The 12,277-nt window shown below is 46.3% G+C and overlaps 5 non-coding genes across 5 annotated transcripts; all 5 read left to right on the top strand.

The window, feature by feature from the left end:
* Positions 1 to 891: 891 nt before the first annotated feature.
* On the top strand, positions 892 to 1,082 carry LOC130351038 (U2 spliceosomal RNA). Its single transcript, XR_008887812.1, has one exon. It is a non-coding gene; the product is annotated as a U2 spliceosomal RNA (small nuclear RNA).
* Positions 1,083 to 3,178: 2,096 nt separating this feature from the next.
* On the top strand, positions 3,179 to 3,369 carry LOC130351037 (U2 spliceosomal RNA). The gene has a single exon (XR_008887811.1). It is a non-coding gene; the product is annotated as a U2 spliceosomal RNA (small nuclear RNA).
* Positions 3,370 to 5,452: 2,083 nt separating this feature from the next.
* On the top strand, positions 5,453 to 5,643 carry LOC130351036 (U2 spliceosomal RNA). The gene has a single exon (XR_008887810.1). It is a non-coding gene; the product is annotated as a U2 spliceosomal RNA (small nuclear RNA).
* Positions 5,644 to 7,721: 2,078 nt separating this feature from the next.
* Positions 7,722 to 7,912, top strand: LOC130351035 (U2 spliceosomal RNA). The gene has a single exon (XR_008887809.1). It is a non-coding gene; the product is annotated as a U2 spliceosomal RNA (small nuclear RNA).
* Positions 7,913 to 9,996: 2,084 nt separating this feature from the next.
* LOC130351033 (U2 spliceosomal RNA) lies at positions 9,997 to 10,187 on the top strand. Its single transcript, XR_008887808.1, has one exon. It is a non-coding gene; the product is annotated as a U2 spliceosomal RNA (small nuclear RNA).
* Positions 10,188 to 12,277: the final 2,090 nt, after the last annotated feature.

The raw sequence follows: 12,277 nt of genomic DNA, 5'->3' as shown, positions 1-12,277 counted from the left end.
TATATATATATATATATATGCGCACACACACACATAGATATAAACGTATTCTCCGTTGAGATATTGCAGCCGCTGCTGTGTCCAGGCCCAGGAGCCTTAGCACTGTGCTGTGATGTCACTCAATACCACTGACATCACTAGGTGTAAACAACATCTCTCCTTTGCTGTGTATGTGACTATGGAGCTGTTTGGTGATGTCGTCTATTACGGCCTTCATAGAAGCAACAGGAGATTGTTGCATCCATCTTGAACCCTCAGAACTACAGTGCTATGATGTCACTCACTTCCACAGGCCTTGCAGAGTGTAAACAACAACAACCCAGCTTTGTTGTGTATGTAACCATAGGGATTTGTGATGTCACCTAGAACCTTCACAGCAGCGACAGCTTTATGAGGAGCATCAGCACTGCTCTGCCTGAGCAGAACCATCACCGCCATAGGTTGTCAAATAACCCGGATTTAACCCACACAGGTAAGTCCAATGGGGTGCAGGCATGTCCTCTATGCTTACAGCTTCCCGTGGGTGTTGGTTTGATACCGTTTGGGGACAGCCAAGGAGGCATCTGCAGGCAACAAAGGTAGGTGTGTGCTTGTGTGTGTGTTTCCTATGCAGATCCTAAGCCCAGTGTCACATGCAAGTAGGAGGAGTAAGAAGGGTTCCTGGCAAATCCGGGTTATGGATTGCATTTAAAAAGGCCCCGTGGGAGTGCAATGGGCCCCTGTCTTGCTGCTTAGCAATAATGGTATGGGTTTAGGTTCTGCTGTGTGTACTGGTGGTTGACTGCCCCCCAGCCCAGAGTGTGCATGGAAAATTGTCTGGCAGCCTCCCTGACAGCAAGCAGTGATAGTGCCCATGAAGGGGACCTTGTTGGGCCCGCCCCTTTCACGGTTATCGCTTCTCGGCCTTTTGGCTAAGATCAAGTGTAGTATCTGTTCTTATCAGTTTAATATCTGATACGTCCCCTATCTGGGGACCATATATTAAATGGATTTTTGAGAACGGGGGCCGATTTCGAAGCTTGCTTCCGTCGCCCTATGCATTGACCCGATATGGCAGTATCTTCGGGTACAGTGCACCACCCCCTTACAGGGTTAAAAAGAAAGATTCCTACTTTCATTGCTACCTGCTTGCTGGCTAGCCAGCTAGCCAGCCCTGTGGGCCTTGCTGCTGCTGCAGCCAAAAAACAAAAGGTGGTGCTGCTGCTGCTTCTGCTGCTTCTGCTTCTGCTTGTGTCTGGCCCCTGTTGGAGCGTCCAGGCACAGGACTTCTGCTGCTGCTGACTAAATGGCCTCCTTAATTGGATCATTTGAGTAGCCAGCACACCTGTGCAGGTAGGGCATGACATGATAGGCAGCTGCCTTGATAGCGGGTGGGTGCTGAATGTTCCTAATTGACAAAATAAGATTAATGCTTATGAAGAAATATAAAATCTCATCCCTTCCCCAATATCGCGCCACACCCCTACCCCTTAATTCCCTGGTTGAACTTGATGGACATATGTCTTTTTTCGACCGTACTAACTATGTAACTATGTAACATAACATGGGGGGGGGGGGGGGGGGGTCTCCTGGCTGTTCACACAGGTGTGTCATTGCTGTACATTGACCATGCATTGCTTCTGTGGTATTGCAAAGGCAAAGACAAATGCTTCCAGCCATCCATTGCACTAATGGATTGGTCATCAGCTGGCTGTCTATGTCCCGCATCAATATAGACCAAAGTACAGAGGGTTAGGCTATGCTATTGTGCACCTACCTGATGCATCAGAAGGTGCGAGGCCCTTGCTAAATTCTGTGCACAGACTTTGAGATCTATGCTTTAGACTGTATCTAAACCTGCTCCAACATGGACTGACATTCTGGCCTACTTTCAGCCGATGCGACTTGTCTGTCGCTGAACAGTCGCTTTTTATGTATTCAGCACCTATGTATAATGTTGTAAAAATGCTCTAGAAGCTAAAGTCGCAGAAATGTCACACATATTTGGCCTGCAACTTTCTGTGCGACAAATTCAGACAGGAAAAATCAGTATAAATCCTTAGAAAATTATCCCCCAGTGTCTCCATCTGCTGGCGGTATTGAATAAGCATTGCTGCACTGATGGGGTATGCATTAGACGAAAAAAAAGAAGAAAAAGAAGAATAATACGCCCAGAAAAGAGGCGAAAAGGAGAAAAACGTAAAAAAACGTGAAAAAAAAGTAAGAGGAAGAGAAGGGAAAAAAAGGTGGAAATGGGTTTAAAAGTGATTTCGGCGGAGAAATATATATATATATATATATATATATATATATATATATATATATATGCGCACACACACACATAGATATAAACGTATTCTCCGTTGAGATATTGCAGCCGCTGCTGTGTCCAGGCCCAGGAGCCTTAGCACTGTGCTGTGATGTCACTCAATACCACTGACATCACTAGGTGTAAACAACATCTCTCCTTTGCTGTGTATGTGACTATGGAGCTGTTTGGTGATGTCGTCTATTATGGCCTTCATAGAAGCAACAGGAGATTGTTGCATCCATCTAGAACCCTGAGAACTACAGTGCTATGATGTCACTCACTTCCACAGGCCTTGCAGAGTGTAAACAACAACAACCCAGCTTTGTTGTGTATGTAACCATAGGGATTTGTGATGTCACCTAGAACCTTCACAGCAGCGACAGCTTTATGAGGAGCATCAGCACTGCTCTGCCTGAGCAGAACCATCACCGCCATAGGTTGTCAAATAACCCGGATTTAACCCACACAGGTAAGTCCAATGGGGTGCAGGCATGTCCTCTATGCTTACAGCTTCCCGTGGGTGTTGGTTTGATACCGTTTGGGGACAGCCAAGGAGGCATCTGCAGGCAACAAAGGTAGGTGTGTGCTTGTGTGTGTGTTTCCTATGCAGATCCTAAGCCCAGTGTCACATGCAAGTAGGAGGAGTAAGAAGGGTTCCTGGCAAATCCGGGTTATGGATTGCATTTAAAAAGGCCCCGTGGGAGTGCAATGGGCCCCTGTCTTGCTGCTTAGCAATAATGGTATGGGTTTAGGTTCTGCTGTGTGTACTGGTGGTTGACTGCCCCCCAGCCCAGAGTGTGCATGGAAAATTGTCTGGCAGCCTCCCTGACAGCAAGCAGTGATAGTGCCCATGAAGGGGACCTTGTTGGGCCCGCCCCTTTCACGGTTATCGCTTCTCGGCCTTTTGGCTAAGATCAAGTGTAGTATCTGTTCTTATCAGTTTAATATCTGATACGTCCCCTATCTGGGGACCATATATTAAATGGATTTTTGAGAACGGGGGCCGATTTCGAAGCTTGCTTCCGTCGCCCTATGCATTGACCCGATATGGCAGTATCTTCGGGTACAGTGCACCACCCCCTTACAGGGTTAAAAAGAAAGATTCCTACTTTCATTGCTACCTGCTTGCTGGCTAGCCAGCTAGCCAGCCCTGTGGGCCTTGCTGCTGCTGCAGCCAAAAAACAAAAGGTGGTGCTGCTGCTGCTTCTGCTGCTTCTGCTTGTGTCTGGCCCCTGTTGGAGCGTCCAGGCACAGGACTTCTGCTGCTGCTGACTAAATGGCCTCCTTAATTGGATCATTTGAGTAGCCAGCACACCTGTGCAGGTAGGGCATGACATGATAGGCAGCTGCCTTGATAGCGGGTGGGTGCTGAATGTTCCTAATTGACAAAATAAGATTAATGCTTATGAAGAAATATAAAATCTCATCCCTTCCCCAATATCGCGCCACACCCCTACCCCTTAATTCCCTGGTTGAACTTGATGGACATATGTCTTTTTTCGACCGTACTAACTATGTAACTATGTAACATAACATGGGGGGGGGGGGGGTCTCCTGGCTGTTCACACAGGTGTGTCATTGCTGTACATTGACCATGCATTGCTTCTGTGGTATTGCAAAGGCAAAGACAAATGCTTCCAGCCATCCATTGCACTAATGGATTGGTCATCAGCTGGCTGTCTATGTCCCGCATCAATATAGACCAAAGTACAGAGGGTTAGGCTATGCTATTGTGCACCTACCTGATGCATCAGAAGGTGCGAGGCCCTTGCTAAATTCTGTGCACAGACTTTGAGATCTATGCTTTAGACTGTATCTAAACCTGCTCCAACATGGACTGACATTCTGGCCTACTTTCAGCCGATGCGACTTGTCTGTCGCTGAACAGTCGCTTTTTATGTATTCAGCACCTATGTATAATGTTGTAAAAATGCTCTAGAAGCTAAAGTCGCAGAAATGTCACACATATTTGGCCTGCAACTTTCTGTGCGACAAATTCAGACAGGAAAAATCAGTATAAATCCTTAGAAAATTATCCCCCAGTGTCTCCATCTGCTGGCGGTATTGAATAAGCATTGCTGCACTGATGGGGTATGCATTAGACGAAAAAAAAGAAGAAAAAGAAGAATAATACGCCCAGAAAAGAGGCGAAAAGGAGAAAAACGTAAAAAAACGTGAAAAAAAAGTAAGAGGAAGAGAAGGGAAAAAAAGGTGGAAATGGGTTTAAAAGTGATTTCGGCGGAGAAATATATATATATATATATATATATATATATATATATATATATATGCGCACACACACACATAGATATAAACGTATTCTCCGTTGAGATATTGCAGCCGCTGCTGTGTCCAGGCCCAGGAGCCTTAGCACTGTGCTGTGATGTCACTCAATACCACTGACATCACTAGGTGTAAACAACATCTCTCCTTTGCTGTGTATGTGACTATGGAGCTGTTTGGTGATGTCGTCTATTACGGCCTTCATAGAAGCAACAGGAGATTGTTGCATCCATCTTGAACCCTCAGAACTACAGTGCTATGATGTCACTCACTTCCACAGGCCTTGCAGAGTGTAAACAACAACAACCCAGCTTTGTTGTGTATGTAACCATAGGGATTTGTGATGTCACCTAGAACCTTCACAGCAGCGACAGCTTTATGAGGAGCATCAGCACTGCTCTGCCTGAGCAGAACCATCACCGCCATAGGTTGTCAAATAACCCGGATTTAACCCACACAGGTAAGTCCAATGGGGTGCAGGCATGTCCTCTATGCTTACAGCTTCCCGTGGGTGTTGGTTTGATACCGTTTGGGGACAGCCAAGGAGGCATCTGCAGGCAACAAAGGTAGGTGTGTGCTTGTGTGTGTGTTTCCTATGCAGATCCTAAGCCCAGTGTCACATGCAAGTAGGAGGAGTAAGAAGGGTTCCTGGCAAATCCGGGTTATGGATTGCATTTAAAAAGGCCCCGTGGGAGTGCAATGGGCCCCTGTCTTGCTGCTTAGCAATAATGGTATGGGTTTAGGTTCTGCTGTGTGTACTGGTGGTTGACTGCCCCCCAGCCCAGAGTGTGCATGGAAAATTGTCTGGCAGCCTCCCTGACAGCAAGCAGTGATAGTGCGCATGAAGGGGACCTTGTTGGGCCCGCCCCTTTCACGGTTATCGCTTCTCGGCCTTTTGGCTAAGATCAAGTGTAGTATCTGTTCTTATCAGTTTAATATCTGATACGTCCCCTATCTGGGGACCATATATTAAATGGATTTTTGAGAACGGGGGCCGATTTCGAAGCTTGCTTCCGTCGCCCTATGCATTGACCCGATATGGCAGTATCTTCGGGTACAGTGCACCACCCCCTTACAGGGTTAAAAAGAAAGATTCCTACTTTCATTGCTACCTGCTTGCTGGCTAGCCAGCTAGCCAGCCCTGTGGGCCTTGCTGCTGCTGCAGCCAAAAAACAAAAGGTGGTGCTGCTGCTGCTTCTGCTGCTTCTGCTTCTGCTTGTGTCTGGCCCCTGTTGGAGCGTCCAGGCACAGGACTTCTGCTGCTGCTGACTAAATGGCCTCCTTAATTGGATCATTTGAGTAGCCAGCACACCTGTGCAGGTAGGGCATGACATGATAGGCAGCTGCCTTGATAGCGGGTGGGTGCTGAATGTTCCTAATTGACAAAATAAGATTAATGCTTATGAAGAAATGTAAAATCTCATCCCTTCCCCAATATCGCGCCACACCCCTACCCCTTAATTCCCTGGTTGAACTTGATGGACATATGTCTTTTTTCGACCGTACTAACTATGTAACTATGTAACATAACATGGGGGGGGGGGTCTCCTGGCTGTTCACACAGGTGTGTCATTGCTGTACATTGACCATGCATTGCTTCTGTGGTATTGCAAAGGCAAAGACAAATGCTTCCAGCCATCCATTGCACTAATGGATTGGTCATCAGCTGGCTGTCTATGTCCCGCATCAATATAGACCAAAGTACAGAGGGTTAGGCTATGCTATTGTGCACCTACCTGATGCATCAGAAGGTGCGAGGCCCTTGCTAAATTCTGTGCACAGACTTTGAGATCTATGCTTTAGACTGTATCTAAACCTGCTCCAACATGGACTGACATTCTGGCCTACTTTCAGCCGATGCGACTTGTCTGTCGCTGAACAGTCGCTTTTTATGTATTCAGCACCTATGTATAATGTTGTAAAAATGCTCTAGAAGCTAAAGTCGCAGAAATGTCACACATATTTGGCCTGCAACTTTCTGTGCGACAAATTCAGACAGGAAAAATCAGTATAAATCCTTAGAAAATTATCCCCCAGTGTCTCCATCTGCTGGCGGTATTGAATAAGCATTGCTGCACTGATGGGGTATGCATTAGACGAAAAAAAAGAAGAAAAAGAAGAATAATACGCCCAGAAAAGAGGCGAAAAGGAGAAAAACGTAAAAAAACGTGAAAAAAAAGTAAGAGGAAGAGAAGGGAAAAAAAGGTGGAAATGGGTTTAAAAGTGATTTCGGCGGAGAAATATATATATATATATATATATATATATATATATATGCGCACACACACACATAGATATAAACGTATTCTCCGTTGAGATATTGCAGCCGCTGCTGTGTCCAGGCCCAGGAGCCTTAGCACTGTGCTGTGATGTCACTCAATACCACTGACATCACTAGGTGTAAACAACATCTCTCCTTTGCTGTGTATGTGACTATGGAGCTGTTTGGTGATGTCGTCTATTATGGCCTTCATAGAAGCAACAGGAGATTGTTGCATCCATCTTGAACCCTCAGAACTACAGTGCTATGATGTCACTCACTTCCACAGGCCTTGCAGAGTGTAAACAACAACAACCCAGCTTTGTTGTGTATGTAACCATAGGGATTTGTGATGTCACCTAGAACCTTCACAGCAGCGACAGCTTTATGAGGAGCATCAGCACTGCTCTGCCTGAGCAGAACCATCACCGCCATAGGTTGTCAAATAACCCGGATTTAACCCACACAGGTAAGTCCAATGGGGTGCAGGCATGTCCTCTATGCTTACAGCTTCCCGTGGGTGTTGGTTTGATACCGTTTGGGGACAGCCAAGGAGGCATCTGCAGGCAACAAAGGTAGGTGTGTGCTTGTGTGTGTGTTTCCTATGCAGATCCTAAGCCCAGTGTCACATGCAAGTAGGAGGAGTAAGAAGGGTTCCTGGCAAATCCGGGTTATGGATTGCATTTAAAAAGGCCCCGTGGGAGTGCAATGGGCCCCTGTCTTGCTGCTTAGCAATAATGGTATGGGTTTAGGTTCTGCTGTGTGTACTGGTGGTTGACTGCCCCCCAGCCCAGAGTGTGCATGGAAAATTGTCTGGCAGCCTCCCTGACAGCAAGCAGTGATAGTGCCCATGAAGGGGACCTTGTTGGGCCCGCCCCTTTCACGGTTATCGCTTCTCGGCCTTTTGGCTAAGATCAAGTGTAGTATCTGTTCTTATCAGTTTAATATCTGATACGTCCCCTATCTGGGGACCATATATTAAATGGATTTTTGAGAACGGGGGCCGATTTCGAAGCTTGCTTCCGTCGCCCTATGCATTGACCCGATATGGCAGTATCTTCGGGTACAGTGCACCACCCCCTTACAGGGTTAAAAAGAAAGATTCCTACTTTCATTGCTACCTGCTTGCTGGCTAGCCAGCTAGCCAGCCCTGTGGGCCTTGCTGCTGCTGCAGCCAAAAAACAAAAGGTGGTGCTGCTGCTGCTTCTGCTGCTTCTGCTTGTGTCTGGCCCCTGTTGGAGCGTCCAGGCACAGGACTTCTGCTGCTGCTGACTAAATGGCCTCCTTAATTGGATCATTTGAGTAGCCAGCACACCTGTGCAGGTAGGGCATGACATGATAGGCAGCTGCCTTGATAGCGGGTGGGTGCTGAATGTTCCTAATTGACAAAATAAGATTAATGCTTATGAAGAAATATAAAATCTCATCCCTTCCCCAATATCGCGCCACACCCCTACCCCTTAATTCCCTGGTTGAACTTGATGGACATATGTCTTTTTTCGACCGTACTAACTATGTAACTATGTAACATAACATGGGGGGGGGGGGGGTCTCCTGGCTGTTCACACAGGTGTGTCATTGCTGTACATTGACCATGCATTGCTTCTGTGGTATTGCAAAGGCAAAGACAAATGCTTCCAGCCATCCATTGCACTAATGGATTGGTCATCAGCTGGCTGTCTATGTCCCGCATCAATATAGACCAAAGTACAGAGGGTTAGGCTATGCTATTGTGCACCTACCTGATGCATCAGAAGGTGCGAGGCCCTTGCTAAATTCTGTGCACAGACTTTGAGATCTATGCTTTAGACTGTATCTAAACCTGCTCCAACATGGACTGACATTCTGGCCTACTTTCAGCCGATGCGACTTGTCTGTCGCTGAACAGTCGCTTTTTATGTATTCAGCACCTATGTATAATGTTGTAAAAATGCTCTAGAAGCTAAAGTCGCAGAAATGTCACACATATTTGGCCTGCAACTTTCTGTGCGACAAATTCAGACAGGAAAAATCAGTATAAATCCTTAGAAAATTATCCCCCAGTGTCTCCATCTGCTGGCGGTATTGAATAAGCATTGCTGCACTGATGGGGTATGCATTAGACGAAAAAAAAGAAGAAAAAGAAGAATAATACGCCCAGAAAAGAGGCGAAAAGGAGAAAAACGTAAAAAAACGTGAAAAAAAAGTAAGAGGAAGAGAAGGGAAAAAAAGGTGGAAATGGGTTTAAAAGTGATTTCGGCGGAGAATATATATATATATATATATATATATATATATATATATATATATATGCGCACACACACACATAGATATAAACGTATTCTCCGTTGAGATATTGCAGCCGCTGCTGTGTCCAGGCCCAGGAGCCTTAGCACTGTGCTGTGATGTCACTCAATACCACTGACATCACTAGGTGTAAACAACATCTCTCCTTTGCTGTGTATGTGACTATGGAGCTGTTTGGTGATGTCGTCTATTACGGCCTTCATAGAAGCAACAGGAGATTGTTGCATCCATCTTGAACCCTCAGAACTACAGTGCTATGATGTCACTCACTTCCACAGGCCTTGCAGAGTGTAAACAACAACAACCCAGCTTTGTTGTGTATGTAACCATAGGGATTTGTGATGTCACCTAGAACCTTCACAGCAGCGACAGCTTTATGAGGAGCATCAGCACTGCTCTGCCTGAGCAGAACCATCACCGCCATAGGTTGTCAAATAACCCGGATTTAACCCACACAGGTAAGTCCAATGGGGTGCAGGCATGTCCTCTATGCTTACAGCTTCCCGTGGGTGTTGGTTTGATACCGTTTGGGGACAGCCAAGGAGGCATCTGCAGGCAACAAAGGTAGGTGTGTGCTTGTGTGTGTGTTTCCTATGCAGATCCTAAGCCCAGTGTCACATGCAAGTAGGAGGAGTAAGAAGGGTTCCTGGCAAATCCGGGTTATGGATTGCATTTAAAAAGGCCCCGTGGGAGTGCAATGGGCCCCTGTCTTGCTGCTTAGCAATAATGGTATGGGTTTAGGTTCTGCTGTGTGTACTGGTGGTTGACTGCCCCCCAGCCCAGAGTGTGCATGGAAAATTGTCTGGCAGCCTCCCTGACAGCAAGCAGTGATAGTGCCCATGAAGGGGACCTTGTTGGGCCCGCCCCTTTCACGGTTATCGCTTCTCGGCCTTTTGGCTAAGATCAAGTGTAGTATCTGTTCTTATCAGTTTAATATCTGATACGTCCCCTATCTGGGGACCATATATTAAATGGATTTTTGAGAACGGGGGCCGATTTCGAAGCTTGCTTCCGTCGCCCTATGCATTGACCCGATATGGCAGTATCTTCGGGTACAGTGCACCACCCCCTTACAGGGTTAAAAAGAAAGATTCCTACTTTCATTGCTACCTGCTTGCTGGCTAGCCAGCTAGCCAGCCCTGTGGGCCTTGCTGCTGCTGCAGCCAAAAAACAAAAGGTGGTGCGGCTGCTGCTTCTGCTGCTTCTGCTTCTGCTTGTGTCTGGCCCCTGTTGGAGCGTCCAGGCACAGGACTTCTGCTGCTGCTGACTAAATGGCCTCCTTAATTGGATCATTTGAGTAGCCAGCACACCTGTGCAGGTAGGGCATGACATGATAGGCAGCTGCCTTGATAGCGGGTGGGTGCTGAATGTTCCTAATTGACAAAATAAGATTAATGCTTATGAAGAAATATAAAATCTCATCCCTTCCCCAATATCGCGCCACACCCCTACCCCTTAATTCCCTGGTTGAACTTGATGGACATATGTCTTTTTTCGACCGTACTAACTATGTAACTATGTAACATAACATGGGGGGGGGGTCTCCTGGCTGTTCACACAGGTGTGTCATTGCTGTACATTGACCATGCATTGCTTCTGTGGTATTGCAAAGGCAAAGACAAATGCTTCCAGCCATCCATTGCACTAATGGATTGGTCATCAGCTGGCTGTCTATGTCCCGCATCAATATAGACCAAAGTACAGAGGGTTAGGCTATGCTATTGTGCACCTACCTGATGCATCAGAAGGTGCGAGGCCCTTGCTAAATTCTGTGCACAGACTTTGAGATCTATGCTTTAGACTGTATCTAAACCTGCTCCAACATGGACTGACATTCTGGCCTACTTTCAGCCGATGCGACTTGTCTGTCGCTGAACAGTCGCTTTTTATGTATTCAGCACCTATGTATAATGTTGTAAAAATGCTCTAGAAGCTAAAGTCGCAGAAATGTCACACATATTTGGCCTGCAACTTTCTGTGCGACAAATTCAGACAGGAAAAATCAGTATAAATCCTTAGAAAATTATCCCCCAGTGTCTCCATCTGCTGGCGGTATTGAATAAGCATTGCTGCACTGATGGGGTATGCATTAGACGAAAAAAAAGAAGAAAAAGAAGAATAATACGCCCAGAAAAGAGGCGAAAAGGAGAAAAACGTAAAAAAACGTGAAAAAAAAGTAAGAGGAAGAGAAGGGAAAAAAAGGTGGAAATGGGTTTAAAAGTGATTTCGGCGGAGAATATATATATATATATATATATATATATATATATATATATATATATATATGCGCACACACACACATAGATATAAACGTATTCTCCGTTGAGATATTGCAGCCGCTGCTGTGTCCAGGCCCAGGAGCCTTAGCACTGTGCTGTGATGTCACTCAATACCACTGACATCACTAGGTGTAAACAACATCTCTCCTTTGCTGTGTATGTGACTATGGAGCTGTTTGGTGATGTCGTCTATTACGGCCTTCATAGAAGCAACAGGAGATTGTTGCATCCATCTTGAACCCTCAGAACTACAGTGCTATGATGTCACTCACTTCCACAGGCCTTGCAGAGTGTAAACAACAACAACCCAGCTTTGTTGTGTATGTAACCATAGGGATTTGTGATGTCACCTAGAACCTTCACAGCAGCGACAGCTTTATGAGGAGCATCAGCACTGCTCTGCCTGAGCAGAACCATCACCGCCATAGGTTGTCAAATAACCCGGATTTAACCCACACAGGTAAGTCCAATGGGGTGCAGGCATGTCCTCTATGCTTACAGCTTCCCGTGGGTGTTGGTTTGATACCGTTTGGGGACAGCCAAGGAGGCATCTGCAGGCAACAAAGGTAGGTGTGTGCTTGTGTGTGTGTTTCCTATGCAGATCCTAAGCCCAGTGTCACATGCAAGTAGGAGGAGTAAGAAGGGTTCCTGGCAAATCCGGGTTATGGATTGCATTTAAAAAGGCCCCGTGGGAGTGCAATGGGCCCCTGTCTTGCTGCTTAGCAATAATGGTATGGGTTTAGGTTCTGCTGTGTGTACTGGTGGTTGACTGCCCCCCAGCCCAGAGTGTGCATGGAAAATTGTCTGGCAGCCTCCCTGACAGCAAGCAGTGATAGTGCCCATGAAGGGGACCTTGTTGGGCCCGCCCCTTTCACGGTT

The sequence above is a fragment of the Hyla sarda genome, unplaced genomic scaffold (assembly GCF_029499605.1).
Source record: "Hyla sarda isolate aHylSar1 unplaced genomic scaffold, aHylSar1.hap1 scaffold_960, whole genome shotgun sequence".
NCBI lineage: Eukaryota > Metazoa > Chordata > Amphibia > Anura > Hylidae > Hyla > Hyla sarda.
The sequence above is the reverse complement of the archived record's forward strand: the minus strand, read 5'-3'. Positions and strand labels throughout refer to the sequence as shown.